The sequence below is a fragment of the Ischnura elegans genome, chromosome 7 (assembly GCF_921293095.1).
Source record: "Ischnura elegans chromosome 7, ioIscEleg1.1, whole genome shotgun sequence".
NCBI lineage: Eukaryota > Metazoa > Arthropoda > Insecta > Odonata > Coenagrionidae > Ischnura > Ischnura elegans.
Genome location: NC_060252.1, coordinates 7,962,731 through 7,985,681, shown reverse-complemented (window position 1 = coordinate 7,985,681; position 22,951 = coordinate 7,962,731). Strand labels below are relative to the sequence as shown.

The 22,951-nt window shown below is 38.5% G+C and overlaps 1 protein-coding gene across 1 annotated transcript in view; it reads left to right on the top strand.

Moving 5' to 3' along the window:
- The window catches only part of LOC124161867, a 92,995-nt gene that overhangs the window by 31,612 nt on the left and 38,432 nt on the right, over positions 1-22,951 (top strand). Inside the window, exon 2 of the mRNA XM_046538091.1 lies at positions 11,235-11,339. The gene's annotated coding sequence lies outside the window, so the exon portion shown is untranslated. The remainder of the gene's footprint in view (positions 1-11,234; positions 11,340-22,951) is intronic.

The following is a 22,951-nucleotide window of genomic DNA, read 5'->3' as shown; positions in this document are numbered from 1 at the left end:
AATCCTCCCACACTACGGTGATGCAATGCGTCAAGCATTAAAATAAATTTAAGTTTATGCATATGTAATGTTTTTCAATCCACAGAAGATGGATTGACTGAGCTGTCTCAGGAAGTGTGAGAAGGTTGAAAATATTAAGAATATGCTTCATTTAAAATAAAAAATGTTGCAATAAGCAACACTTCTACTTACCCAGATTCTGATGAAGGAAGCAAAAGTAGAACTTCTGCGGTTGATAAACTTTTGTTGGAGAAGTTTCGCAAACATAACACTACAAAATTACGTAGTAACAGTAGATGATTGCCTAGGTGCTGGTGAAACAAGTAAAAGAAGAACTTAAGAGGCTGATATGCTTCGGCAGGATCAATTCCGCTCACGAAGAACACAACACAGTTCACGTAACATTATTAATGTGCACATGAATACGACAACGGCCATCAAACGGCCATGGCCGTTGGCATGTTGTTTTTCTCTCGATGGAAATCGACTATTGGTGGAATCGACCATCGATGGTATCCACAATCGATAGCTCGACATCGCGGGCGGGAGTCTAAATCTTGGTAGGCGAAAAATTAAGTTTCGCCTTATGACTTGAGGAATAAATCCCACTGGGAAATATATCTTTTTTGTATCATCGCCTTAGTAGATTAAAAAGCACGAGTGAAATCACATTTCGAAGAACATTCTTCTTTATGAAACGAGGAAAACTTATCATGGCAGGATTTTTTTTACATCTTAAGGGAATTGATTGATTTTTAATTAATCTGCATTTCGTAGCACCCCAGGTGGACGGCGTTCTTGGGTGTTCCGAAAAGAAATGATGAAACACACTGTAACAACTGTGACTCAGTTATTACATACACAAAAGCCTACTGTCAAAATATATACCGCGAATATCCCACAATGGTTCGCAATGTCTCTGGGACGAAATAGGAATATAACGGATCAAAATAGGATATTCCAGGAATATCCTCTGCTGTGTGGGTACCTATTCTTTTAGCTCAATATTTTCATATTTTAATGAATGAGGGAAAATTGTTGTAAGGACGTTGCAAAGCAACCTGTCTGCAACGTTTCAAGAGACCTAAGTAGCTCTGCAACCTCGTGCAACCTGTCTGCAACGTTGCCAGGACGTTGCAAAGAGACCTCAACAGCCCTGCAACCTCTGCAACCTCGTGCAACCTGACTGCAACGTTGCTGCAACTCATTGTGTTTACAGGGATGTCTATTAAATCGGAGATTTCACCACTTAAAAATTTCACCAGGTTGTTCTACACGAATAAATAACGGGAAAATTTGTTTTCCTTAAAATGCCAAATAAAAAAGATACAATACCACTTAGAGTAAAGTCTTACGTACCCAAACTGGCTATGCAATCCTTACACGAAAGAGTCACAACTTCGCTTTCGCCGCTCTCCTCCAAAAGACGGGCTTCAACAACATAGGCCTTCGATCGAACCTACGAATACGATCACGGACGATGCATTCATTTTTATCACGCTTAACCACGTAACTTATAGCATCATCGCCGTATTCTTCTCGTCTGACTCTATGTGAATAAAAGGATTTAGAAACGTTAACATCAACTAATACCCTAAGAAAATCAATTTCCACTCGTGGTGATATACTCACCTAGCCATCTTCACTCCCCGGGTCTCAGAATTTATGTAGTTACTATTAATTCAGTAGTTACTATTTATACCTATGAATGTAAACATTGAGGCAGTTGAAAATTTAGGCAAGTTTCTCGCGTCTCCCTTATCGAAACCAGGATCCATGATGCCCACGGAAGCAAAATAATATCCCCAGTAACTTTTTCACTCTTCGGAAAAGCACGTCACGGCGATATTATGTTCACTTCTCAAAGTGAAACGCTAACGAAGTGCCGATCCGTGCTGAAGATCTCCTTGCAAATCCGCCGAACCCCCATGAATTTCATGGGACCGCCGCATGGTTGCATGAGCTGACGTCATATTTCCGTCAGCCAATGGAAATACGTATTGAGGTGGGAGTGTCTGCTGATGAGAAAAGCTTCCTTTTCTTGCGATTAAAAAACATTCCATGGAAAATTATTACATATAATAAACGTTTTACGTATATATTTATCCTTATTGATTTTTTAGAACATATTTGAAGGCAAATTAAAATTTTGTCCAGAGGTCTATTGTTCAAGAAACCTATTTTCGCCTTTTGCCTCCGAGTCTAGCGGCTCCCAACAATCAAACAAGCGGCTTATTTTACAATCTGTGTAACGCTTTCTGCTTGACCGTAGCACAATGCGTCATTTTTATAGGGATAAGAAGATAATATGGATTTTGAGTTGTACGCACAATTACCAATCGCATCCTGCGAAAAACAGAAAAATGTAAGACATAAATGTGTTCACAAATGTGCTTAAAAATGCTCCCTTGTTAAATCTCACTTTGCAACACTTTCCACATCTGAGTTCACTGTTATGGTCGTGACACGGTGCAGTTGACGAAAAACCATCGGTAAAAAACTATCTCTGTCGCATTATGTTCATCGAACAGAGGAGCTATGAGAATTCCGCCAAGGGATCACCGTCTTACGTCTCATCCGACAGACGGAGAGCTGTACCTACCTGAAGTTCCCTCTACAAAGCGCTCAATCATAGGAACCGCACAATCACTGAAGAATCTGTCTTGACCAGTATGTGAACCCGGGCCCCACAGTCGGACGCCATAGCAAAAATCACTTCGAACTACTTTCATTCGCACGGGCTCAAATTTTCTAATTTTTGTCATTATTATTATTGCTATAATTAATTTTCCGTGAAACTTTACACAATGCATGCATCTTTATATTTTCTTTTGCGAATACTTTACTGAATTATATGTCACATTTACTAATTTACGCTCTTTGGATGCCTAATTGGGAGCCCCATTCACCTGGCATGTTTACACACTTATCTACTGCAAATTTTCAATTGACCCACTGGTTTCGAAGTTAGCAGAGGTTTGCGTTGTTTGAAACAAATCCGTTAATTTTAGTGGTATAAACAATTTGTTTTCGGCAAACTGCTAATAATAGATGTGGCTTCTTTTTATCACAATTGCAAGTCACGGGAACAAAAACTACGGTAATACCAAGCGGTCAAAGTTGGGCAACTTGGGCAATTTTTACGGGCAAAAAACGGGTACTTCTTTAAAAAAAATCAAGTACAGGAAATACTATTGAGCCGAAGATTTTTTAAAGTATATGATACAACGTAGAAATTCTCTTTCGAATGATTTTTGTTGCATTGAAATATATTGCTTCGTTTAGACGCTAGAGCTCCTCAAACTCGGGTATATTGCTTTTTTTACAGACAGTTAATTTTTCGTGGCTATTGATTATGTACGAAATAAATTGAATATAACAAAAGATATACCAAGAATTTCATTGTATTACGGGGTTGTATTTGTTTACAAGTAATATTTGTGAGAAGAAAATGAAAAATAAAAGAACTTAAAATGTGACCCGTTCTCCTATCCCTGTTGTCAGCGTCACGAGTCAGTTGGGTCAAAGGCCAGTCTGAGTGAATGGTTCACATTGTCACATGAAAAGCACTCACGAGCTCTTCACAAACTTTATTCCACTGACTCACCATTTTTCACGCCTCTGGTTAATCTGAGCTCTCATTACGTTGAAAAATCGATGAAATTCCGTCGAAATGACTACTAGTGCCAATTGAAATTAATGAGAAGAACAAGTCGCCACGACAAACATTACACTAGGAAAACAAACTATTGTAGAGATGGAAGATTTTTACTACCTAGGACGGGGGCGCAGCTAGGAATTAAGGCTGGGGGGGGGGGTTTAGGCGCAACTAATACCGGGGTGTGTGGGGGTATGGAATACCCACCAGGATAAGCGGTAGGTGCGAGATTATTAAATTGCTGCGGAAATTTAAGATAAATGTTTTAAAATGGTGAGTTTTACTGCTTTCTGAGGGATATTTTATTCATCCTTACACTATTCTATTAGTCATATCAATCCAATTAAGTAAAATGGATTAAACTTAAAATTTATTTGAGCTCTGGAGGGGGGGGTTTATCCCCCTCACCCCCCCTCGCTGCGCCACTGACCTAGGAAGCCGAGTAACCTACCAACTACGGAGAAAGAATGAAATAAATATTAGAACATAACATCGGAAGACAGCATTCCATTTACAGAAGAGTCTGTTTTTCTTGGGTTTGCCTTTCTTCTTCCTACCACTCCTCCTACCACATTACTCACTCTATCAATCTATTTTATCTTCATCAGGGGGGGGTCCTGGATTTTGTTCCTGGGGGGGGCACAAGGATACCTCGTCATACAAACCGAACGCAATGATAATGGGACTATATTAAAAACCTTTCATATATTTTTGAGGGTCTGGGGGGGGGGGGGGGGAGGGGAGGGTACATATCCCCGTGATTGAATGACGAAGATCCGCCTATGATCTTCATTATTCTTCGGTCGCATCACATTTATAATGCCTCCACCCTTTACATCTCTGCTGATGTCAATACTTACCCAGGTCTTTCTTCCACAGAGAAGCATGCTCCATGCATAGCATCTAATGAATTGTTCCCTACCTCTATTCTTGTAATCTCAGCTGCAATTTGATCTACATCTACACAATACCGTGAGAGCCACCTGTAGGGTGTTTGGCAGGTGGTGACCAGTCACCAGCAAACAACATGCAATATGATTCCCAACATACGCACCACATAGTATACTAATATTACGCATAATACGAATAAAACGAGCTCATTCATGAAAAGGCAAAATTGCTAACAGTTAGTCATACCTGTAGTAAATCCATGTTAGGTTAGAACAATCGATAAACATAAACTTGCAACGAGTCGCCATGGCGAGTGACGTCATTAATTTTATTGATCGAGAGACGGTTGCTAACCTTAATAGTACGAGGAAAGTATGAAATTTAAAATCTCTCTGTTTTGCTGCCTATTTCCTTCATATGATCACGTCAACCATAGTACTACGGTAAACAAAGGATATGTTTCACGTCGTCTGAGAAAATAATTCCCGAATGTACAATGTAAAATCAGTCTTTAATTTTTTTTTACCCTCCGGTAAAGATTGCTATTCTAACTCGCCTAGCATATTGGATACACTGCACTATTTATCGTAACAACTCGTCTCGAATCTGGCAGCCCTTCTATGTATTCTATTGATTTCATATATCAGTCCGACTTCTTAAGGGTCCCACACGCTTGCAGCATAAGTGAGGGCTTCATAGAAAAGATAGATTTCGATTGATCTGGAATAGATAGATTCAGGTAGGTTACCTCTACCTTTCTAAGACATTTACCAAGATTTCCTAAAACGCATCCCAATTTACATCTGACTTTCCCATATTCTTCGCATAATTATGTTTTTATCCCACGAGTGATGTCTGGTAATGGCGACCCCTAAGTATTCTACGAAATCGCAATTCCACAGTTTGAACCCGTTAGCGGTGTAACTTCTTTTGAAAGAGATGTCATCATCCCAAAAAATCATCACCATACAATTTGCAAAATTTAATTCTATCTCCTAAATACTGCACCATTCGTTTATGGTAGCGAGGTCCTTTTATTATTCTCATCTGCCTATTTATGATTATCTTCGAATTTTTCGAAAAAGTCCTAAGAAGGGTAGGAGAGAAGAGAAGCCTCACGAAAACCTTAATAAGAAGACGGAACAACCTTATAGGCCACATCTTGAGACATGATGGCCTGATGAAGACAATCGTCGAAGGACAAGTGGAAGGCAAGAATGGAAAAGGAAGACCCCGAACAAAATATATGGAACAAGTAAAGAGAGATGTGAAAGAGAAGAAATACGTAGGTGTGAAAAGATTAGCTGATTGGAGAACTGAGTGGATAGCTGCGTCAAACCAATCCTAGGATTGTTGACCAGTGATGATGATGATGTATGGTAATTTGTAGCTCGCATCGAAATCGCGGTAAGCATTCGCTGCGAAAACCTTCTCTCCGTGCCGTGCGTGAAAAATAGTAGGAGCAATCACCGCCACGCTATAGAATTCCCACGTGCACACCACACAGTCATAAATATGTTACGCAAAATAGCAAAAAAATACGTGTACAATTATGCGACGACAAAAAATGCCAACGGTTAGTAATTCCTACAGTAATTCCAGTCAAGGTTAGAACAATGAAAAAAAAAGAATGCAATGAGTCGTTCTAGCGAGTGACGCCTTTAATTCAAGTAATCGATAATGTCTTAAATGTCTTCTTTTGTTATATTTGTCGATAAAATACGCAATAAATCCGTTCGTGGCTTTCGTGAGAACCGTGATTAAATGAACAAATGAGTTTCTCCATAAACGCCAAAATATTTCCTCATTTCGGGGTTGGGGGGGGGGGCTTGTACCCCTCATCCCTCCTCCCCCTTATAAATGCACCTGTCTCACGTTAAAACTCTCCAGTTATTCGTGTTGAAACTGCAGTGCATTTACGTTGAGTGCATTTTTCTCTCGAATAATAATAAAATTGTTTATTAACCAATGTTGTCATGGTTCCGGAATGCCCTTCCGGCACTGGTTTAGAAAAGACATAACAATCTAATAACACGATTGGTGCCTCAAAATTTCGTAATGCATCATTACTAAGCTAAACAATTTTTTTTGTAAAATGTAAATAACAACTTGTAGGTACTAAAAAATACACAGAGCAATATTTCACTTGTGAAAAAGTTAAGGAAAGTGCGTTACGTCACTGCTAATTTTGCCGTGACACCTCTGTCACTAATGGGCAAATAAAACCCATTACTAGAGCAACAGGATAAGGTATTTTGCTGCCTGATCATGGGCGTACCCAGCGAGGGGCAGGAGGATGCAGGTGCCCCCCCTCCCCCTAGAAGCAAACATCGCAAATGTCTTTAAGGAAAATAATATTTTTTCAAGCCTATAATATTAAAAACTAATAAATAGCTGTTACAGTTTCCTTAAAACGTTGACTTCATTCACCTTTTCCATGCTTAAATCTTAGCTACAAGTCTACAACTTGAAAAACCATGGCTTGCCCCCCCACACCCCGTTGTTTACTCGTACGCCCTTGTACCTGACAAGAAAATGTAGGGGAATTAAAAGGACGAAAGCCATTAAATGCAAACGCGTACTTAAAATGATATTCTATTGAATTGCATTTAATGCCGAATTTGACCGCAAAATTATTTCAATTTAGCCGAAAATGTGATGCCATTCCAACTTTTCTCTTGTCTGTCATCATCGCTATTTTTAATATTTTTTGTTAGAACAGGGTTGCGTGTCTGTTTATCGTCAAATATCGCGGAGAAGATATTGAATTTTGGTCACTGGGTTTTTGCAATATATCGTCATGTATCGCGAAATATATTTTTCCGCTTATTCGAACATGGATATCGCGATAGATACGATGTATAAGATAATTTTGCTCGATTGCTGTATGCTATTAAATTTATCTCGTCGCCATATCCAGTTAGAGATATCACTGTAGCCTAGCCCCCGTGTCGACGTCACTCGTTCACGTTAGTCACGAAGCCGTGCAGCACACAGCCCGTCGTGTGCACACGAGGAGAAAGCCCCCGGTATCAGCGCCATTTAGCCGCCTGCGGCCACCTCGCGAACCACTTGGTCTCATTCGGGTCCCTCGTAGAGGCGTCATTCGGATCGGCCCCGAGTTCCTCAAGGTCACGCACTGGAAGCCAGGCGAACGCACGTCTTCAGAATTTCTACGCTCCGAGAATACGATAAAGAAATGACAATGTTCGCTGCTCGATTTCCCGAGAACTTGTGTGGTTTTACTGCGATTACGGTAATCCGTCTTTTTACTCGGAGAAAACAATGTGCGTTCCAGCAAACCCAATTTAACTATCAATCAAAAGGTCATTAAAACGCATGGTGCCTTAGTTCATAATTAAATAATCTTGTTTTAAGTCCGCAGAAATTTTAAACATAGAATTTTAATTTTTTGTTTCCCCGGTTGTTCTGACTGTTGAGTCTAGTACGAGGTTTTGAAAAATATTTTTGTACTTAAAACAATTTATTATGATTATGAATACCCATCGTAAACTTATACCGAGGTAAGCCGGAACGACGTGCCTAGGGTTTTCAACGCTTTGACGGTAAATATAAACATAGGCGAATTTAGGGGGGGCACGGGGGAACATTGCAGTCCCACCCCCAGACGCTTAAAAATTGAACAATTTTTTTAATAGGGTCATAGGCGGATCCAGGGGGGGGGGGCACGGGGGCACGTGCCCCCCCCCCCCCCCCCCGACCCTCAAAAATATGCAAGATTATTAATACGGTCCCATTATCATTGCGTTCGTTTTGTATTACGAGGTATCCTTGTGCCCCACCCAGAACAGAATCCTGGATACGGCCTTGCTTGTGCCTCTCCCAGAAAAAAATCCTGGATCCACCCCTGAATACGGTTATCATTACGCTCGTTTTGTTTTGTCCATTGCGAAGCCTCGATCATAGAATTTAATTTAATGTCAATAACGCTACTGTATCTAAATAAAGAGAATATATTGTTCAGTAATTGTTGTATCATGTTTTTAATCTCAAGTATGAGAAGATCGTTTGCCTGCCAGAAGAAAAAAATCCTGGATCCGCCCCTGATACATGTAAAACTCGAGAAATAATTTCATAAATTTTATTTCGTCCGTCCGTGGCTTTTAACTCAGCATGATATTTAAAACATATTTAAATGTACTTCGCAACAATTGGTTGTGTTTGTATATATATGTATATTTTTGAAAATAATTTTTGTCGCTTATTTTTATTGGAAGTTGACGTTATAGTGACATCATGTCATAGATTCGCGAATTGGAGATTCAAGACATTTTACGTTTTGAGGACTGTTGGTCAATATTACTATATTCGAGAGCAACTTTTAATATTGATTCTAAAGGTAAGTACAGAAGTAGGTACCTTAAGAGTAATTTTGTCTTTTTCGGTAATATACACGTATTACTCTACAAATGGGCTGTCAGAGAATAGAATAGGTTTATTATTTACTGAAATATGAAAAATAATTATTGAATACAACTAATTGGGTAATATTTTTAAGTTATTAGCGGTAAGCAAGTACATAACAAGAAATTAGCAATAAGTAATTTAGAAACTTTAGGTTAACAGTAGTTTAGGTTAGGTAATTTGTTTTGGGGATGTTGCCGTGAAATCAGTGCAAACGAAACCATTGTAATCAAATGATGCTGTTTTACATATCATGTGCTATTGTAGGTTCTATTTTATGATACTTTCATTATAATCCTTTGTTACTCAGATAGCTCTACAATATTCATAAGTATTTATTGTTTAGCTCTAACAAAAAAATTGGTTCGATATTATCAAACAATATTTCAAAATTTTATTGAAAATTCAACCGTTGTTGAAATTTCTTTAAACAACATTTGGAACTTTTTATTTTAATTGCGTTTGGAATTAGATTGAATATTTATGGGACTAATGTAAATATTACTCATCTGAATTATATTATGACAAAGCAGGGAAATTGGAGCATTGATTGAAAGCGATTCTTTTTGCTGCTGATGCCAGGGCTATGTGCCGTGTGAGTGCGCACTACGCATTAATAAGTTTTTATACCCTTCATTAAAAAATGCCATATTGGTGGAATTTTCAGATCTCGTATTGGTGATGGGGAATGAACGAATGTATTTATGCATGTGTTACGGTTTCGATGATTCTTTTTTCTAACAATTTACATGCCCAGATTCGGTGGCAGCGAGGTAACGTCCTTGCCTTCTGACCCACGGGTCAAGGTTTCGAAGTCCGCCTGAGTGATTTTCCTCCGTCCAGGGTTTGGATGAGTGTGTATGTCCATAACTTAATCATAAGAGAAGACTTCACATTCCTAAATTCGATTGATTTACACGGAAGAAATTATTCTTATTGTAACAGCAGGTGTATATCAACACGCGCAACGCCTACTGTAATGATGTGCCGCTGTACTTTGTAAGTTTATATCTGGACTTCAGTGTATACCATAATAATGAATAATACGTCGTTTTAAAGGAAATTTTATTCTCAATTCTATTTTATTTTTTGTTTTATGAAAAATTCAAAAATGTAGACACGCGAGTGCAATAAGTGACTCCGCGCACCGTAAAATTAGCCGTTTTGTCAACTTCATGAAATTTGTAACTCAGCCTATGGAAAACTGCTACGTTTACATCATTCATGTTCCGCAATAAGTTGCAAACATTAATGTAGATTAATAAAATGGCTTTTGCGTATTTTTATAACGCATATTTTTTGCAAAATAACGAAAATTTTTAAACATTATCTATTCCTACAGTTTACCCCGAAAGAAAAAATAAAATGAATAGATACAATTCTGAATTTATTTGCAATTTTTTTTGCCGTAGTTATACCGTTCGTAGAGATAATAAAATGAATAGGTCCAAGAACAGAACCTTGCGGTACGGATGCTTCGCATAGTTTTGTCTTCGCCGAATCTCTATCCCAACGGACCACATCGTGACTACGTGCAATTAAATAACTTCTGAACCAGTTCAGCGCGGTCCCCCTAATACAGGGATGCCGACTTACAAAAAATATGGGGGGCCCAAACCAGGGATCTTGCCCCGGGAAATGTTGCAAGTAGTGAGTTTTAAGTTTTTTTTAAAAAGCCTTTTAGAAGAGTCATATGATCAACATTAGAACCCTGATAACTCGAATCTCGAAATCTGTACACTAAGGGGAAAATCCACTAGCCTGACACATTTTTTCCTCACACCATAACGAATTTTTGAGTGGGCTCGGGCCCCCTCAGGCCCCATGGAGTAGGCGCCACTGCCCTAATACCTGCGGTGTTTCATTTAGAAAAACGTTATTTAAGGAGTCGAATGCTTTTCTTATATCTATGAACAGTCAAACTTAGCGCTCGTCCAGTTTAAAATCCATTAATACGTCGTGCATATGATTCATCGGCTTATAATTTTAAAATGAAAAAACGCTCAGTTGCTGACGTCATTGCAGTTTCAACTCATTAACTCGTTGAGAGGAAACCGCTCACTATAGAAATAAAACGCTTTCGATAGTGTCAATTCTAAGGAAGAGCGTGAAGCCGATGCTCGGCAGGAGTCGGTGACGTCATCAACTTATCAGACCCTCTTGACTTCCATATGAATAAACGAATTTTGTTCCCAAATAATCCATTTTTGTGTTTTCCCGAGACCCACACCTTATTGTAAATTGTTCTTTTTCCCACCAGGTGGTGCCCTTATCGTTGGGGATGCTGGTGTGAACTGTTGGCTTCACCCTACTTAAAAGCAGGTCACGAGGAAATGACACCCGGTTATCCAGTGTTATTTTCATGGTAAGCTCCATGTTTTCTACATTCCATTTTCCTTTTATTTTTCACCCGGGAAAGAGTCGCGGAGTGTATTTCACCCCTTTGTTCTTCTTCATGTAATAAGAATAATTATTAGTATCAACTTAATTCGGTGGACCTATTTAAAAAAGAACTCAACGTAACTGTATCATTCCAAGGGAAGAGAACAAATATTTTCTTTGGGGTGTCGAGGACACTCCGCGCGCCTTCTAATGTTACATGTCGCAGCGCACCCTCTCCTAATATCGTCGTCATAATACTTACTTTTTTACTGATACCTACCACTTGACATTGGTCAGGGATAGTGATTTCATCGCAAAATTTGGCAGTGCCTGAACGCGTCTTCCTTACTTTTTTTACAAGTGGGATATTTCTCTGCGTATGTTTTTAAAACAAGTTATTATTTACATTTTATTGCAAAAATTTTGTATTTACGACTTCATATATTAGACATTTTGAGGCGACAAAATTAATAAAAAAGATTATTAGACTATTATGTCTTTCCTTGAACAGTGACACCTCTGATCAGAAAGCGATATTCATTAATGATGTCTTTTGTCGTCGTCTGCTGGAAAATTAGTCAACTACAAAACACAACAGTACTTATCAATGCTCAATTAGGTCATTGGTTTCGAAAAGTTAGCCAAGGTTTTCGTTGTTTACAACATCATATTTAATTTTTGTGGTGTAAATAATTTGATTTCTGCAAACAGTTAGGAATATATATTAGCAAAACTTCAAGAAAGGAAAACTACCGAAATACTATGAGCTCAAAGTTTGGCAGCGTGAATTTATAACACTCTTTTGGGAAAAAGTTAAGTTCATGAAATACTGCGGTGTCTCGGGTGCCTTCTCGAAGTTTCGAATTTCGTCCGGGGGGGGTCTAAAATCAGGGGGGATTTTTTTTAACAGGATACTAAGTAATGGGTTTTAAACTAATTTCAACACTTTTTATAATCGAAAAAACTACATTTGTAAAAATAATATTGTGTAAATTCATGAATTTTCAATATTTTTTTTTAATGAAGGAAAATAATATTTCGTGGGGGGGGGGGGGTCCGAACCCCCCGGACTTCCCCTTGGCTACGCCACTGGCTATTTTGCAGCGAATGGTTTTCGGGAGTAGGGAATAGATTACAGCCGTGTTGGAAATTTCTGTCGAATGTTTTCTGAATAACGTTTCATTCCTTCATAGGAGGAATTGGTTACGAACTTATAAAAGGCTTGTTAAGGATTGGTAAACAATATGTCCGTGAAAGTTTATGTACCAACTAATGACGTCCCAAAAGTAGCATATGGCATAGGATTTAGCGAAAGAAACGGATATTGAAATCTATTTATAGTAAAAACGAGGTTCGCTGGCCTGTTTCCTCTCTATCGTGTCAAACTTTTCTTACAACAATAACGCCGTCAGTGAGTATGCGTGAGGCATTTCTACAGCGCCACCCCGGAATGTTTCTGTGTATCTCTAGAACAGCGACTTTAGATTACCGCGACCCACCACAGACTGCGCACCGTACATTTGTGACCCCACTGCGCAGACCGACTCGCTTACTACGCAGCAAATTTTCTGGAAAAGTGTCTTCGCAAAGATCGCAAAGCTTCAGATGTCGAACATATGTTAAAATTCATCTACTAATCGTTTACCTTGAGACATGTAAACAGTTTTCATATTCACCATCGCACCTAAGGCTATAATCGCCAAAAATATCCTGAGTCACGGAAACGGGAGAAAATGCATGAATTCAGTGCTGTAGTTGGGCCGGTACCCCCTAAAATCCAAACTCGTTATAAGCGTACCGGTTGAAATACCTTCGCGGCCGGATGTATAAGTAATACATGTTCAGCTGCTGGAATTTTTGGTGAGTACCGCCTAAATTATTTTCCAACTACAGCATTGCATGAATTCGTAGGTATGTTACGTGAATGAATAGTTTCAAGGCCTAACTACACGGTATGAATATGAAGCGTTCCAGATCGTACCTACGCATTGAGTATTTAGTTAATTCGACGGAGCGATTAACGAATGCGTTACACAAATTAAAACGAGTCGTATTGAAAAGTTGCGTTCTTACCTATTTACATAGGAAATGTCCGTGTCCATAATTTCGAATAATTACCGACTCAATTCATGTTAAAAGAGTAATACACTAACCTTCAATCCCATTATTTATGGTTTTAAACCCTCCATTTTAACTATTTAAAATGTGTTATGTTTCTAAATGCACTTTGTTGGAGTTCCGTTAGAGTTTAGCTTTACTATGCTTATATAGTTATGGTGCATTACATATATTTGAAGTAAATTCTGATGTTGTTGAAGATACTTCCTGTGGTGTTTTTAAAGTTATTGAGTTTGTATTTACTATTGATTGTGAGTTATTCACGTTATTTGCTTAAGTCTTGGTACCCAAAGAGCTAAAAATTAATTGTAAAATATAATTATTTATTGTATTAAATAGATCTAATTTTGAAAATGAATCCAAATGTAAATATTATTAGTTAATCTATATGTATAAATGAGGATGTCTGTTTGTCTGCCTGGCATGCATTTCCACACGGCAGAACAGACTGAGACCAAAGTTAGTACATGGGTGCATTTTATGCTCACAAACGTCGTAGTGCAACTTTCCGTCGCGTCCTTTGACTCGTTTTCTCCTTATCTTTTGTTGCGTCACAACATACAGCATCTGCGATTGGGCATTCTCCCGGGTCGGCACGCTCAAAGGTAAAACGTAACTCAATGGTTTCTTCACTTAATTATTAAACCTGTGGGTGCAAACCTATTGCTGAGGTGTGAGTTTACAGGACGTTTTTGGTCTAGGCACGTTCCCGCACATAATGATCAATGTTGTGCAGCGGTGTATGAACTGATTCTGTGTTCGATGTACGGCAATCGCTTTATTCCATTGTTTACTATTCAACGTCTTCCGCTGACCTTCTTTCTTAATTTTGAGTCAACCTTATGCATGATACACATGGGAGGGGTTCCAACTTTCCCCATTCTCTCGGTACTATGGTTCCCTAGCAACGCTGGGTGGCCTGGTAGTATAGGTACTTCCTCCATGGTTACCTAGTATATAATGACTTATCACAGCTAAATTTCACTCTGCACTGAAGCTAATCTAGAAGAGCTTAAAAGGCGGTATTTATGCTCTTAATGTTCAAATTTAACGCTTATATTATGTTACTCCATTCATTTAATTACATATTATACGCATTTTATACCATTATATTCAGGGGCGGATCCAGGATTTTTTCTGGGAGGGGCACAAGGATATCTCGTAATACAAAACGAACGCAATGATAATGGGACCGTATTAAAAATCTTGCGTATTTTTGAGGGTCTGGGGGGGGGGGGGGGCACGTGCCCCCGTGCCCCCCCCCCCTGGATCCGCCTATGATTATATTTAAGGTTATGTACACGTTATTCACCTTGTACTGTTTGGGTAGGTACGCACGAAATAGTTTGCATTGTATAAATTTGGTGTGTAATTGATGCCATAATATCGCGCATTAACTTTTCCTCCTGTAGGATTTTCATGTTCCGAAACCGTCGTAGTAAGAAAACACTTCAGACTGTCGCGAATTCTAATGTGTATATTTATTTATTGTGTTTTACGTACATCCAACTTATAAATACAATTACTGGATTAACGGTTATAACAAATGAATACAAATTCTATATAATAGAGTCAAGCTGGTCATGTACGTACATTATTTTGATTTACAAGTTCATTTTGTACAAAATTTCCATCACCTCCGAGCAAAATTCCACATACATGCACTCCGATTAGTTGTGCATCGATTATAATTATTATTATCCTACTGTTGCATTGAATGAAGAGTAATGGGTGGGCTTCATTGTATTGATTAGTGTGTATGTTTTAAGAGGAAGCCAAGCGTGATATCTATTTCGGGGGAAGGGAGGAGAAAGCGAGCTGAGTGGTGTAAACTAACTCTATTTCTTAGCAACCAAGAAATCACAACTGCCGTATTTTCCGACTCCCAGGCCCTCTCCGAACTAAAACAGTACGAATGCAGAAGTGTGTGTCGCATGCAAATTGGATTTGTAATCGTTTAGCAGGTGGTCAAACAGCATTTTACCGCGCAAATGCCCGTACCATCCGCGCCTTCATCGGGGAATGGGTGAAGTTAGCTCATGCCCGACGGAGACGTCGCGACAGGGTGGCCAACGGCTCGGAATTTTATGTCTGCCTCCGTTCCGTAAGTATGAATGAGCCTGTGCACCGGCGTAGGAATACTTATTTGTGACGAAGGTCTTGTTTGTTTGTGACTGGTTTGTGACAGTTAAGTTTCATAACGGGCGTTGTTTTACCTTCTTGCTTGAAAAATCAGGCCTAGAGTCAGTTATGTAAATATTGTTTTTATTGCCGTCCTATTGTGTACGAGCATAAATGAAGCATTTAATTTAGTATATGGGCAACGTCCTTAATAATATAAGACATCGCCTCTGGCGATATTTCGAGAAAATTGTTGATCTTCATTATGAACTCCTTGAACTAGACGGTAGCGCTGAGCTGTCAGTAAAAAATAAAATAAGTGTGGAGTTCACAATTGTCTTTTATAATAAAGTGAATACTAATGCTTCTATTGTACTCTAGCGTGCTGATCGTTGGGATTGAAATAACAACATTCTTATACTTTTTAGCATGGATTATGTAATGCCACTAATGTTTATGACCTCAATTACTTTGATGAGACATATATGCAGGTACTTGATGATGTCAAAAGGTGTGATAGTAGCCCTAACCTATGGATTGTTTCTTACAATCACGCGAACTTCTTGCCACCTTCAAAGCCGTGGTCAGAAAATATTTTTGGGGGAGTGGTTTATTTTGAGAAGGGGAGTGAATTTGTGGAGGGTGCATTTCACTTGTGCAGTACACCCAAAAACATTTGGAACACGGTCCCTCAGAGCCTCATTGTTTTTTATGGGTCCGACAGAAACGTATCAGTAAATGAAAAGTTAATGGCAGATTTCCACAAATACACATAACTCACTCCAACACAAACCTAAACTCACTGATTATTGAATTGATTCAGCTTTAGAGTGGCAGGGGTCATGGAAGTCGTTAAATATGATAACGATGATAATGCTCTGGTTGACACCCCATAATAGGAGAAATAGAATTTACGGATCATTTACTAGATACCACACTTTTACTATCAGAATGTACAAATATAAGATAAAGATCATTACAATACGAAGGCATTGAGGTGACCATAAAAACAAAATAACAATTGGATAACAAAATGAATATTAAATATAATGATGAACCTCGGAGCTCAAGAATTTATATCAGAGCTCGGAGGTCACTCATTAAAAGTATGCAATTAAAACGTAAGTACGTGCATAATTTTATGCAAATCTTCACTCTTAGCATTATATCTATATGCAAAATGATATAGGTAGGTACATTGATATGCCTTATAAAATCAATGATTTGTTTATTTATAGCTTCAAAAGTCATAACCGCGACAGAACGTAGCTCTAATGTCTGGGTAATTACTCATTGACCGGCCATAATCGGTTATGTCCGCGCCCATCTTCATCTAGTCTAGGGGGGTCATCGGTCACGTGGGGGCGGTCAGTTTTCCCGGACACTTATGCAGATTCCTCATTCATTGCATCACTGCAAATGAGCCTACCTGGCAGATTCTTTTGCTGTATGTACTGCTGTGGCATGCAGGACAATGTTTCCCTGTACCCCAGTCAGGGCTATAAATGGTATGGTATGGTATTTGGAGGAGGCGACCGACAGCTGAGGTAATTTGCGCCATGAGGGAAGGGTAGGTAAGTAAGGGTGGAGAGAAACCCGGCGTCGGCATAAGCGTGCTCTTATCGAAAGGTACCAAGGGGACCACCAATTAACGTCCCATCCGACGGGCGGAGTGTTGAGCTCTAAATGTCCTCCACACTTCATTCAACCAGGGAGCGGGGATTCTCAGAAAATTCTCTGCAAACACCGGGATTTGAACCCGAGCCCGCCGGGTGGGAAGCCAACACTCTGGTCACCACACCAACCTGAATCCCGGGGTTATAAATTATGCTAGCCTAGTTATGCGGACGAGATAGCCTTTTCCTTTGTATACTTAAGCCTTGAATGACATTCTTACGAAAATAAAAGCAAAATATGTGTACAATGAAAATGAACTAAAAGTGTCCACAAAAGGAAAACTGCTATAGTTTTCTAAACAGTAGGGATTCCCTTAACCTTTTTGAAGATAACGATTTGTTAGTTTGTATAAATATAACAGTGGAAATATAATACAAGGAAAAAGTGTAAGAACGCATAAGAATCAAATGACATCGAGAATGATAAATGAGGAGGTTTCAAATGTATCCCAGGCACACAGTGATGACATTTGAGAACGGTGGGCCGAGTTTAAAAGCTAATGCATACTATGTAAACACCGGGTAAAATGTAGGTGACAGCTGGGATGAGCTGACGCCAGTAAAAATGCAATTTGATACATCAGTGTTTCTCAAGTTTCCAAAGGCGGCGGTCGTTCCTTGTTGTTAGGAAGGCACAACACGACACAATAACTGCGCTTCCCTAACAATAAGGAACGCCCTAGGGCGTCGCTCGACGCGAATGTGTATTAGCCTAAAAATGTATGAGATGGAAACGTAAGTATAAGCGTATTATTATGCAAATCTTCACCCTCAAATTCACATCTTTCGCAAAACGATGCACAGAAATTATCTCATTCGCTGTACTGCGTTGGCATGCAGGATAGTAATTTCCCGTATCCAAGGCAATGAAAGTCTTTGAAAGTTGCTCTTATAAAATTGAGTAAATGCTCTTATAAAATCTATCACTTTTACTTTTCGAAAAATTTTCCAATCATCGGAGCAAGGCCGGACTCGTGTCTTCCATTCATCCGAGTGTCCTATCCGGCCTATTAGCCCAGGGTGCGCCGATGACAAGTTTTGGAGTGGTCATGAAAATATATTTTGCTGGAGAGCTAAAATTGAAATGACAAAATGAACTGATTATGAAATACATCCTTGAGATGTTTATATAAAATAATTAGCAAACAGTCAACAGTTGAGGGTCAGCCCCCCTATTCCTGGCTGCGCACCTGCTTCAAGATACGCCAATAATTGCTCTTGCATTAAGCGGCTTCATGCCTCGTGGGCCATCTCCGCGTAAATCCATATTTTAAAATTTGCATCCGATTTTCCGCCGTTTGTGTTTCACTTCGATCGATCGTCTTCATTCCGAAGTGCATTTCCTCGACTGTATCCAAGGGTGTGCCAGGATTCATATTGGTCCTGTGTCTGGTATGCTCCGCTCTGAAATGCATCGAAAAAAGGCCGTTTTGAGGGGAGTCTTATCATGAGAGGAAGTGTAAACAAGACCTCTATTTATGGTTGCGAGGCAACCGAAATTCGAGGCCAACATTAGAAGACCAACCTCCGACTTATATATTATAGGAAATTAAAAAAATAAATGCCTAAAATTATCCTTGAAATCGACGTCATTAGATCTCCGGCTCTATTTATTCTTCGTGAGTTTTAAATTTATAAAAAATGGAATATTGTCATGGAAGAAAAACACTTCTTTAGTAATTTTCCACTCTTAAAAGAATCAAATACCGACTCAGTGTTCACTATAGTGTGGAGAGTTACTAAATAATTGATTTTTTCCGTCAGTATTATTTAAAAAATTCCACCATATTAATCCTGGTTCAATTCTTTTCTTTGGTGAAAATGTAATTTCCTAATGAAATGAACAACATGAAAGCAAACGCTTTCTGTGTAGTCAGCCAATCAGATCCATCATGTGGTCTAGCTTTTTTTCCAATTTCTATCGAGGAAATTTCTGTTTCCATCTAGCTTTTTTTCCTATTTCTATGACGGAAAGTGCAGAAAAGCCATTTCGCGTACTCTTATGAATTTAAGTGGGTCACATGCTATTCATTCATTGCAATGCATCGAAGAAGATTATAATTCAATTATCCCTTTTTTTTAACATTTCTTAGCACATGTTTGCCGTTTAGATGGATTGCTATCTAAGGGCAGGAATGTTATTTTTATGCAAAAAATACGTGAGAATGAGTCAAATTGGACAACTAAAAATTTAGCCTGCCATTAGTGACGGAGTGAAACAGTGGAACAGATACGGAAGGATGTGAAAGAGAAGAAAGACGTAGATGTGAATAGATTAGCTGATAGGAGAATGGAGAGTGGAGAGCTGCATTAAGCCAGTCTTAGGCGAATGAAATGTCCATATTATATTTTCCTTGTTGCCTGCTACAAATATGATTTTCTATCGTAAGTCATCTGAATACACACAATTCTCATAATCGTATTGAAATTTGGCATTTTGTACCTTAATTAATATATTTATGAAACCTGTAATATTATATTGGAGAAATGTTGAGTGAGAAATGTTTTTTCCTTCACATCCCATGAAATTCTTTTGAAGCAATCCCCTAGGTTGCTACCTTGTAAAGATCCGCGTACGGCTTTTTAGATTCTGTTCACGAAACAGTTGATGTCTCGTCTGAAGAAACAAAATAAAATTTTCAATTACCTATTATTGTTGAAATGTTATGCATTTTCAATCTCGTGTATTGGCGTAAAATATGTCATTAATTATTACTTGCAGATTTGCATTAAGTAATTGCTATTTTTTAAATAATATTTTGAATCATTCGTCTTGACCGGGATTCGAACCCGGATCCATTGATTTCCGGCCGAGTACTTAAGCCAGTTAAGCTACTCGATCATTACTTATATTGGGATTTTTTCCTTTTACTTTGATGCTATGTAAATGTTCAAAGGGACATCATGTACAAAACTTTAATGTATAAGTATTAAGACATGATTATTGCGGAATAATAATTGAACATTTTACGACACATTTTTAAGAAAAGAAAAACCAGAATGAACACAATCGTGCTTCGTATGCAATGTCACAAAAAGTATTAGCGTCCAAGGCTGGAAAACCTAGGAATAACAGGGCGATATCTCGAGCTGTCCTTTCCTGGAAAAAGTCAACGGTATGTATGCCTTCTGACCTTCCTTCAGCTTGACCTCCATGCAGCTTCGGGTGATGGCCGAAGAGATAGAGACCAATTCCAGTGAAAATATCAGAAAACTTGCTAATAAACACTTAAGTACATAAGAGTTTACGTTAGATCGACATTTGTGAATTCCTTGATAATCCAGGGCACATATTTGGATTAAATATTAGGTACTATTTCCTAAGGAAATATTGATGTTTTCTCGTTAATTATGAGGCAATATTTTGTATGTTTTTGGAGTGAATAAAGTTAACGATTTTATATTTTAGACGTGAAGGCTTGGAGGAAAATTAACAAGAGACGGACAGGCCAATATTTAAAAAATAATTTGAGAGAAAATCATTCCTCAACTTTTAGAACTGAATAGGTAATATTTTGGTGGCACCCATGAACACAGAGATATTAAACCCAGTCTTTGAGGAAAAAGTTGAAATAAATTAATAAATAAATTTCCAGAAATTCCATAAACATTCTATTTCCGGTAATAAGTAGAGTGCACTCTAAAACAGTATGGCAATGCGAAGGACATTTGATGGCGCAGACGAAGACAAAAGGAGATACGATCTTTACGCCATTACCTAATTCACAGATTACGGCCAATAAAAACACAAATGTACATTGTCGATGCCCACACCGCACAAACTCTCAACAATCGCCCACCTGAATCAAATCCGTTCATCTAGATAGCCCCTGTAGTATTAGACTAGGTACTAGATGAACGTATTTGATTCTGTGGGCGATTGTTGAGCGTTTGTGCGGTGAAGGTATCGTTCCGTTCGTTATATCATTATTTATATCAGTACCTAAAAAGGCAAACCAAACCTAATTATGCAGCTTTGGTACTTAACAAAATTTTATTGCATGTACTTAAGTATTTTCCGCTAACATAAACTTTTAATCATTCATGTGCTCCAAATGTTATAACTAAATTGCACTCGCCACAACCCACAAGTTTATTTCATGCACATATTAAACGAATTATATAGTAATTTATCACCAAATTTTTCTACTAATTTTTTGAAATTGTCATAATTTTGAATGGGAGGAACTATGTATAGTTTGCATCTATTATCTCCTTTTACCGTCCATATTTCTCTGTTGACCTCATTTGTTAGTGATAACAGGATCAGCAATATGAATTAATGTTCATAATGTCATAGGTGTATTGGAAATGGAAAAATGTAGTCGGACTCCCTCGGTGCACTAAATCCATCGATTTTTCTCGCCGCAGACGCGGGAGGCGAGGGCTTAACCCCCGAAATGTCATTTTCTGCCCTTGTGAGATCTGCCTGCGATGCATCTGATGAGGAGACCAATAGACCAAGGGTACCTATCTTCTCGACATTTTTTCGATATAGGTAGTTCCATTTCAATATGTCTGCCAATAACCAACGATGGATTTAACTTTCAGCTCTACGCAAACGAAATATACATAGCTGACCTCATGACATGCATAGTTTTCCGATGTGTGTGAATAAACATCAAAACATCAGTATGAGCAACCCGAACGCCACCCTAGCAAACTTCCTCCCCTCTTAAGCAAATTCTAGGATACATGCCTGTCTCAGCGAGTCTAGGCTAGAATCAAGATTTCGCGGATAAGTCAACATTACTTCAAAATAGTTCCCGACTCCTAGTTTTGAGCTCAAATTCAGGAGATGCCAGCAAAAATCAGGTAGCATATTACCTCAACCACTACTCATATTTTAAGCATACGTGGGTCCAAGGCCGGATCCAGGATTTTGTTCTGGGGGGCACAAAGATACCCCTTAATTCAACACGAACCAAATGATAATGGGAACGTACTAAAAATCTTGCCTATTTTTTAAGGGTCTGGGGGCACGTGCCACCCCTCTAAAGCCACCTATGCGTGGATCAGCAATCTACCGGGATATGGTTAATACGGAACGAGCAAAATATATATTTGAGCATAAATCCGAAAATCATGGTTTTAATATGGTACATTGATTGCTCTTGAATGATTTTGTAATGCCTGGTAGGTAGGTATTCATAATTAAATTGTTATTATACAAAACCACGGTCTTGGAAAAAAGAGAAACAAAACACAACGGAGAGTACAGTCTATCCGCACTACTTTTTATACATTTTTATCACTAACAAAAATTGATATTTTTTTCCTCCGGATGGGATCAGCTAAGTGAAAGAAGTCTTCTGTTTACTGGCCCGTAAACGTTGAAACTTATTTTAGTTAAGTATAAGATTTTTTTGCCTATAGGCGTCTGCAATTGTTATGTTTTTTGGGAATACCTGGAAGTAATATAAATTATCAAATTCACAGATATACATAACATTGTTTACTATCTTGTCACATTTGAAACATAGGTAAATTTAGTATTGATCGATGTTTTTCTCCGTTATATGAATTAGTGCATAACAATCGGCAAGAATTTTGATTGTAAGAGTCCACGCCAACTTAGAAGGATCGCTTATAAAAAATAAAATACATTGTGAAAAGAGTGTAAATTTTAGCTGGTAGTGTTATTCGTCAAAACGCTGGCAACGATCTAGCCGTAATAGAA